Genomic DNA, 8563 nt, shown 5'->3' with positions numbered 1-8563 from the left:
ATGAAGTATGAATCTAGGAAAATTGGAAATTGTCAAAAATGAAATGGAATGCACAAACATAAATATCTAGGTATTGGTGAGCTGAAATGGACTGGTATTGGCCATTTTTAATCTGACAATAACATGGTTTACTATGCTGTAAATGACAAATTGAAGAGAAACGGCATGGTAGTCATCATCAAAAAGAACATATCAATATTTGTCATAAGTTACAACACTGTGATAGGATAATACCCAAGCATCTATATAATAGTGGTATTAACTGGTTTGCCAATTCTTCAAATTTACCGATCAACCACTAAAGCCAGTGAGGATGAAATACAAGAATTCTACCAACTTCTTCAGTCTGAAGTTGATCAAATATGCAAATCAAGATGCATTGATCATTATTGGTAATTAGAATGCAAAGGTAGGAAAGAGAGGAAGGATCAGTACTTGAAAAATATGGCCTTGGTAATAGAAATGATGATGAAGATTGCATGATAGATTTCTGCAAAACCAAGCATTTGTTCATTTCAAATAACATTTTTTACAGCATAAGAGACGACTATACACATGGACTTCATCAGAAGGAATACAGGGAATCAAATTGACTATATCCGTGGAAAGAGATGTTGGAAAACCTCCATACCATCTCCTTGTAGGCCAGGATGGCCAAACTACATCTCTCATACTTTGGACATATTTTCAGAAGGGACCAGTCTCTGGAGAAAGATATCATATTTGGTAAGGTTGAGAGTCAGAGAAAAGGAGGAAGACCCCCAGCGAGATAGATTGTCAAAGTGGCAGTATCAATGGGCTCAAGCATGGTAACAATTGTGAGGTTGGCTTCAAACCGTTTTGTTGTGCATAGAGTTGCTATAAGTCGGTACCATCTCAATGGCACCTAACAATATAGTAATAAATGCACATGTCTATAAAGAAGTATAGGGACTTCTGGTGTGGGGGCAGGAGAAGCAGAGACAAGTAACCGAGGCTTGCTGCTATTATGAACCGACATGACAGCACTATACAATAACAACAATGTCTCTGTGGTTATGGTTCCATTATGGATTAAGTATTATGTTAATTATATAAAAGTAAGGTGCAATTAATATAGCATTAAAGATAAAAATGGAATTAAGTATACAAGTGGAAATGAGAATTAAGATTGTCTCTACATTACTATGCAGTCCTTAGTTTCCTTGGTGATGTGGTCTGTGTTAAATATATAAGAATGCTTTGGCAAAATTTGCTCTTTAGCTCTGTGTCTGTATCTGGATGTGGACCTTTAGCTCATTTCCAACCAATCAACTAGCTTCCACAGTCTCCTAAATCAACAACCTATCTGTCTGGCCAATTTGGGTTCCTGGACCCATAAAACCATATAGGTGAGAAGCATCTTTCAGATTGATGTCTGAACTACCAATTTGGACTTGCCACAATTGCATTTGTGAGTTCTGTAAGAAGTTGTGATTTGAAGAAGTATACCATGTGAGGAAAAGAAGGGGTAATTGAAATATCAGTTATTATGAAGTGGTATAGCATGATTCCTTTGTCAGTTTGGCCTTGCATGTTGCTGTGATTCTGGGAGCTATGCCACCAATATTCCCAATGCCACTAGGGTCACTCATGATAAACTGATTCCAGACCAAGACAAACTAGGAAGAAGGAGAGAAGCATGTCTGAATGTTTAGCAACTGAAAACCTTATGAATAGCAGTGGAACATTGTCAGCACCAAATTATGGAATATTAAAACACTATGAATAGTGCCAGAATATTGTCAGATATAGTGCTGGAAGTGACCCCTCAGGTTGGAAGGCACTCAAAACAAGATCGAGGACTAGATGCTGTCTAAAAGTAGAGTAACTATAATAACAGAAATGGAGTAAAGCATTCAGTATTTCATTTGCTGATGGGCTCAACATAAACTGGGTGAAACAACTGTAAACATTCATTAATAACCAGAACGTGGAATGTATAAAATATGAAACTAGGAATATTGGAAGTTGTAAAAAATGAAATGGAACAAATAAACATTGATATATAGGCATTAGTGAGATGAAATGGACTGGAATTGGTCAGATTGAATTTGACAATCACCTGGTTTACTCTGCTGGGAATGAAAAACAAAAAACAAAAACTGAAGAGGAATAGTACTGCACTCATCACCAGAAAGAACATTTCAGGATCTATGTTGAAGTGCAATGCTGTCTGTAATAGGGTAATATTCAGATGATTATGAGGAAGACCACCTAATACCACTATTTTCCAATTACAACACCAACCATGTATCAGTTATGGTGCAATGGAAGAATTCTACCAAATCCCTCAGTCTGAAATTGATCAAGTATGCCATCAAAATATATTAATCATTACTGACAATTGGAAGGCAAAGAATGGAAACAAAAAAGAAGGTTCAGTCATTGGAAAATATGGCCTTGGAGATAGAAATGATGCCAGAGATTGCATGATAGGATTTCACAAGACCAGTGACTTCTTCATTGCAAATACATTTTTTAAGAAACATAAAAGATAACGATACACATTACTTCTCCAAATGGAATACACTTAAATCAAACTGATTACATCTGTGGAAAGAGACAGTGGAAAAACTTTGTATCATCTAAAAAAACAGGCCAAGGGAGATGGTGGAACAGATCATCTATCAATTACTCATAAGCAAGTTCAGGCTGAAGCTGAAACAAATTAAAACAAGTACAAAAAGCCAAAATATGACCTTAAATATTTCCAACCTGAATTTAGAGACCATCTCCATATCAGATTTGATGGACATGAGACTAATGAGCAAAGACCAGAAATCTGTGTGTTGACATCAAGAATACCATAGAAGAAGAAAACAAAAGGTCACAAAGAAGACAAGAAAGACAGAAAACCTAAAATGGATATTGGAAGAGTCTTGCTATCCAGGTTAGAGAATCCAAAGCTAATGGAGGAAATGAGGAGGTAAAAGAGCTCAACATAAGATTTCAGAAGGCAGCTTGAGAAGAAAAAGTCAACTATTATAACGAAATGTTCAAGGACCTGGAGTTAGAAAACAAAAAGGGAAGAATACATGCAGTATTTGTCAAGCTGAAATAACAGAAAAAAAAAAAAAAAAAAAATTCAAAAAAAAAAAAAAAAAAAATCCCAGGCTTCTTATAATATTGAAGAATTCTATGGTCAAGTGGTTAATGATTGAATTAGGGTCATTTTTTGTTTGTTTGTTTGTTTTAATTTGGAGTTCTGGAGTTGTGCTATAGCACTGTACTGCAAGGTCACTTTGAACTGCAAGGTTGGTAGTTTAAACCACCCACCTCTCCTTGGAAACCCTATACAGTATACCTATGAGTTGAAATGAATTTGACAGCACTTAACAACAACATGGGAAAAATAGTAAATTATGCATGAAGCATCAAAAGAAGAAGGAAGGAATATGCAGAGTCAATGTACCAAAAAGAAATGGTCGATGTTGAACAATTTCAAAAGATAGTATATGATCAAGAGCCAATTATACTGAAGGAAGAAGTCCAAGGCGCGTAAAGACATTGACAAATAACAAGACTTCAGGAATTGATGAAATATAAAGTGAAATCTTTCAACAAACAGGAACAGCATTGGAGGCACTCAATGATCTGTGCCAAGAAATTTGGAAGACAGCTACCTTGTTAACCAGTTGGGAGAGTTTCGTGTTTGTGCCCATTCATAAGAAAGGTGACCCAACAGAATGTAGAAGCCACTGGACAATATCATTAATATCACCTGCAAGTAAAATATGGCAAAACAAAATGGCTGCAACAGCACATTTACAGGGAACTGCCAGAGGTTCAAGCCAGATTCAGAGAAGAAAGTGGAATGATGCTTTCATTGCCAATATCAGATGGCTTTTAGCAAAAAGCAGAGGCTATAGAAAGATGTTTATGGTTGCTAAATGCATTGATTCAATTCTAACTCATAGTCACCCTGTGCATGGCTTTTAAGGAACAGCTGGCTATTTTGAACCACCTAGAAGGAGCTCTGGTAGCGTAGTGGTTATGAATCGGGCTGTGAACCTCAGGGTCAGCAGTTCGAAACTACCAGCTGTTCCATGGGGGAAATATGAGGCTTTCTGTTCCTGTAAGGATTTTCAGCCTCGGAAACGCTGTACACGGTTGCTATGAGTCGGAATCAACTCCACGGCACATAACAACAACAACAACAACCAAGTGATTACATTCCAGTGCTTATACTACAGTACCACACCAGGAATCCATAGGAAGATGTTTAGCTGTATTTTATTGACTATGCAAAGATTTTCAACTGTATGGATCATGACAAGATATGAACAACTTTGCAAAGAATAGATATTCCAGTACACTTAATTGTGCTCATGAGGAACCTGTATATAGACCAAGAGCTAATTATTCAAACAGAAAAGAGGACAATGAATAGTTTAACATAAGAAGAGGTGTTCATCAGGGTTGTATTCTTTCACCATATTTATTCAATCTGTGTACTGAGCAAATAATACAAAAAACTGGATTATACAAAGAAGTATTTGCCATCAGGTTCAGAGGAAGATTCATTAACAGCATATAATATACAGAAGACATACTCTGGTAGCGCAGTGGTTACGAATCAGGCTGCGAGCCACAAGGTCAGCAGTTCGAAACTACCAGCTGTTCCACGGGAGAAAGATGAGGATCTCTGCTCCCGTAAATATTTACAGCCTCGGAAACCATGAACAGCTTCGCTATGAGTCGGAACTGACTCCACGGCATATAACAATAACAACAAATTCCTAGAAGAGGAATTAAAAATACTTACTGATAAAGGTCAAAGACCCTGGTCTTGAGAATAGGTTGCACCTCAATATAAAGAAAACAAAAATTCTCACTAATTTATTGGACTAATAAAGAACATCATGATCAATATAGAAAAGATTGAAGTTGTCAAAGACTTCATTGTGCTTGAATCCACAATCAACACTCATGGAAGCAGCAGTAAAGAAATCAAACATCTTACTGCATTAGGCCAATGTTCTCCTCAAGACCTTTTTTAAGTATTAAAAAGCAAATATATGAGTTGGAGGAACAAGATTTGTCTGATGCAAGCCATGATGTTTTCTATAACCTCATATGTGTGTAAATTTGGACAATGAACAAAGAAGGCCCAAGAAAATTTTGAGTTATGGCATTTGAGTTACGGTGTTGGAGAAGAATGTTAAAAGCACCATGGGCTGCTAGAACAAAGAAATCTATGTGGAAGAAGTACAGTCAGAATCCTGATTAGAAGTAAAGATGGTGAGACTTCTCTCTCATATGTTGCATATTATTAGGAGAGACTGGTCCCTGGGGAAGGACATCATATTTGGTAAGGTGGAGGGTCAGCGAAAAAAAGGAAGACCCTCAACAAGAAAGATTAGCATAGTGACAGCAGCAAGGTTAACAATGATTGTGAGGACAGCACAGGACCAGTCAATGTCTCGTTCTACTATTCATAGAGTCACTATGAGTCGAACTGACTCAACACCTAACACCACAACATAGCATGTTTGAAAAGTCAAACATTTGGGATATTTTAAACCTCTGTTTCATAGGGACTAGCTTTGTTATGATTTTTCAAAAATAAATTATTCTTACAACTTCCTTCAAAATGTTTAAGATAATTACATTTATAAAGAGCTAAATAGCTCTGCATTTAATGTTACTGACAAGTTTCAGTTAAATCAATGGCTACTAAATACCTACTTGTGTGTGTGTGTGTGTGTGTGTGTGTGTGTGTGTGTGTCTATGGAACACCTTATTTATTCAGAGTGAAATACTTAACAATGGCTACTTTCCTCAAAAACTCAAAAAAGATCAACATGGGGAAAATGTACAGTTAAAGATGATTCCAATATTCAACCTGGCAATATTTTCTTAATTTTTTACAAGAGTAGAAAATAAAATGTCAAAATTGATGAAGAGCATAAATACAAGAAAAAAAAAAATGTTCAAAGACATTCAGTTCCCAGAATACTACGGTTCTGCTGAAGACAAGGTGCTTCTATTGTTTAGACCCAAGCAGACTTACTAACTTTCCCAAGTCACTATTGAGTTGCTCTTTCCAGGATTTTCGAAGCATCTTTAAGTTTCCCCACCAAATCCTGTAATTGTTCCATGTTGCAACTAAAACTAATGTCTGGGTGGGATCCTGAATCAGTGTTCTTTACATTTAAGGTCACCAAATATGTAGGTCTGTACATCTTATGAAGTTGATTTGTCTATATCTGGTATTCCAATTGCCAAGAAACATCAGTTATGTGAGGAAGAGATCTGCCTATACTTCCCAGTAGGATTTCAAGGGAATTCTTATTAGTCTGAGATTCCATACAAAACAGTTCTATTCGCTCTCTGACAAATTTACAGTCTTCTAGATAAGTGCTTAGCGTTGATTTGTCAACTCTTTGCTTTCCTGCTTCCAGTATACAAGTTCTAGCTGCTGCACGACAATGTTTTAATATTACTGGGTCGATATGTTTCAAGTCTGGGTGATCTAACATGGCCTCGTCCATCTGGGCATCCAGCAGGCTCTGGAAAGCCACCCGGAGAAGAAGCATGAAGGCATTAGGGTTGAAGCAGCAGGGATCCACCAGCATCTGGACGCCTTTCTTGAGTTGTTACCACCTCCTGCCAGTCTACATGAGAGAATTCCCTAAAAGACCTCCTTGACCTGTGGTCCATCCTGTCGGGATTCCCATCCCCCACCCCCCAGCTCCCTAAATACCTATTTTTATCTACCTAGTCTGTGTTTACTTGATTCATTACTAAGATTAAATCTGAACAATTTATAGAGGGCTATATGTTCCACAAAATAAGTCTCATAGAACAAGTTAAAGTGCTTTCTTTGTAAGTAGGAATTCTGACATCCTCATGGGGATAAGTTAAAGCAGAGGCATGCATTTGACTGTGAGTTCATATGAGTTCCCAGAGGGATACATCATCCATGTGGTTATATGCCAAGGGGTCTATAAGTTTTGTAATTTTAATATGGCTAAAAAGCTTTTCTGCCAGCAAGTGTGTTGTAATGAGCTTCTGTAGCTCTATGATAAATAGAAGTTTCAGCTCTGCTTCTAGAACTCTTGAAAACAAATACTTTGGAAGAAAAATAATTTTAATAAAGGGAGCTGTTGTTTCTTGAGATTTTGGAAAGTGGAAAATGAATGTTTTAGTAGCAGTCCTATTGAAAATTGCATCATATTCTCAGTATCATAAAAGCAAATAGATACATACATAACATCTTTACAATGGAAGAGCATAGAACAAAACAAAACAAAAAAGCACTAATATTTAAATGATAGGAGATATGACAGTCATAAGGAAATCAGTACTGCCTTGGGATCTTAATAGGCAATGTGGTTATGATTTGTCATAACAAAAATTGTCAAAAAGATCAAAGTCATATGTGGTCACACACTAAATGATTTTGTTCACTGGAATACTGGACTGGCAAGTAAAAATTTCATAGAGATTACATTAGTTAATCCATTAAGGAGATGAGAAAAATACTAGGATATCTCTAAATATTTATTTTGGTTCATAACTTAAATATCTTGTTTTGTGCATACATTATAATATTCAAAGAAAAACAATAAAATATGTATTTATGTACAGAAGGATGAGCTAAACATTGTTTTCCAGATAGTGAAGAGAAATCAAGTTGAAATTGAATTTGAATTCCCTAATTAAGAAATGGAGTCTTGGTGTGGCGCTGTGGGTTAATGCACCAGACTGCAAAGCCATTTGAACTGCAAGGTCGGCAATTCAAGCTCACCAGCTACTCCATGGAAACACTATACAGGGTTACTATAATTCGGAATCTACTCGATGGCACTTAACAACAAACAACAACAATTTAGAAATAAGAAATTTTACTAGAGTTTAAGAAGTTGGACAAATTTTAAAAGCTGCAAATAGAAAAAAGAAGTAGAAAAATCTGTTATAGTTCCATGATTAACGTGGACAAGTAACAGGGACTGACACAGAAAAAGGCCCTCTTTAAGGTCTAAGAGGTAAAAGGCATAGCTGAATTTCCTAATTAGGTAAGAAGTCCATTTCACTACATGATTCAGATTTCCTAACAAACCACAGATTTGTTTCTAAACAAACAGAAGAGAGCAAGTTTCATGTTGTGTATAAACCAGTTGTCATTGATTCTGACTCATCATGATCCACATGATCAGAGTAGAACCATGCTCCATAAATGTTCAATGGCTGTTATTTTTAACTAGATCACCAGGCATTACTTATGATGGCCTTTGAGTTTACATTAAACTCCAGCCTTTTGGCTAGTAGCAGAACGTGTTAACAATTTTTACTACCAGTAATCCCTACATTGTGAGTAGGACTAAAATAAATACAAAAAAACTTGATCCGTCCCTCTCTCAATATAATTCAAAAGGCTATGCTAAGTAAGCATCTAAATATACAGTGTAAAGAACACTTTGCAAACAGAGACCTAGCTCTAGATTTCAATTCTGTTCTATACTACTACCTGTCTGGCATTGAATTAATCACAAAACTTTATCTCTCCAAATCTCTAAACATTTTAAATTTGTTACTT

The 8563-nt window shown here is 36.3% G+C and overlaps 1 pseudogene; it reads right to left on the bottom strand.

Moving 5' to 3' along the window:
* Positions 1-6050: 6050 nt before the first annotated feature.
* Positions 6051-8563, bottom strand: part of LOC102810809 — a 126350-nt pseudogene continuing 123837 nt past the window's right edge.

Source organism: Chrysochloris asiatica, unplaced genomic scaffold, assembly GCF_000296735.1.
Source record: "Chrysochloris asiatica unplaced genomic scaffold, ChrAsi1.0 scaffold00225, whole genome shotgun sequence".
Taxonomy (NCBI): domain Eukaryota; kingdom Metazoa; phylum Chordata; class Mammalia; order Afrosoricida; family Chrysochloridae; genus Chrysochloris; species Chrysochloris asiatica.
This window is presented reverse-complemented; position numbering and strand designations above follow the sequence as displayed.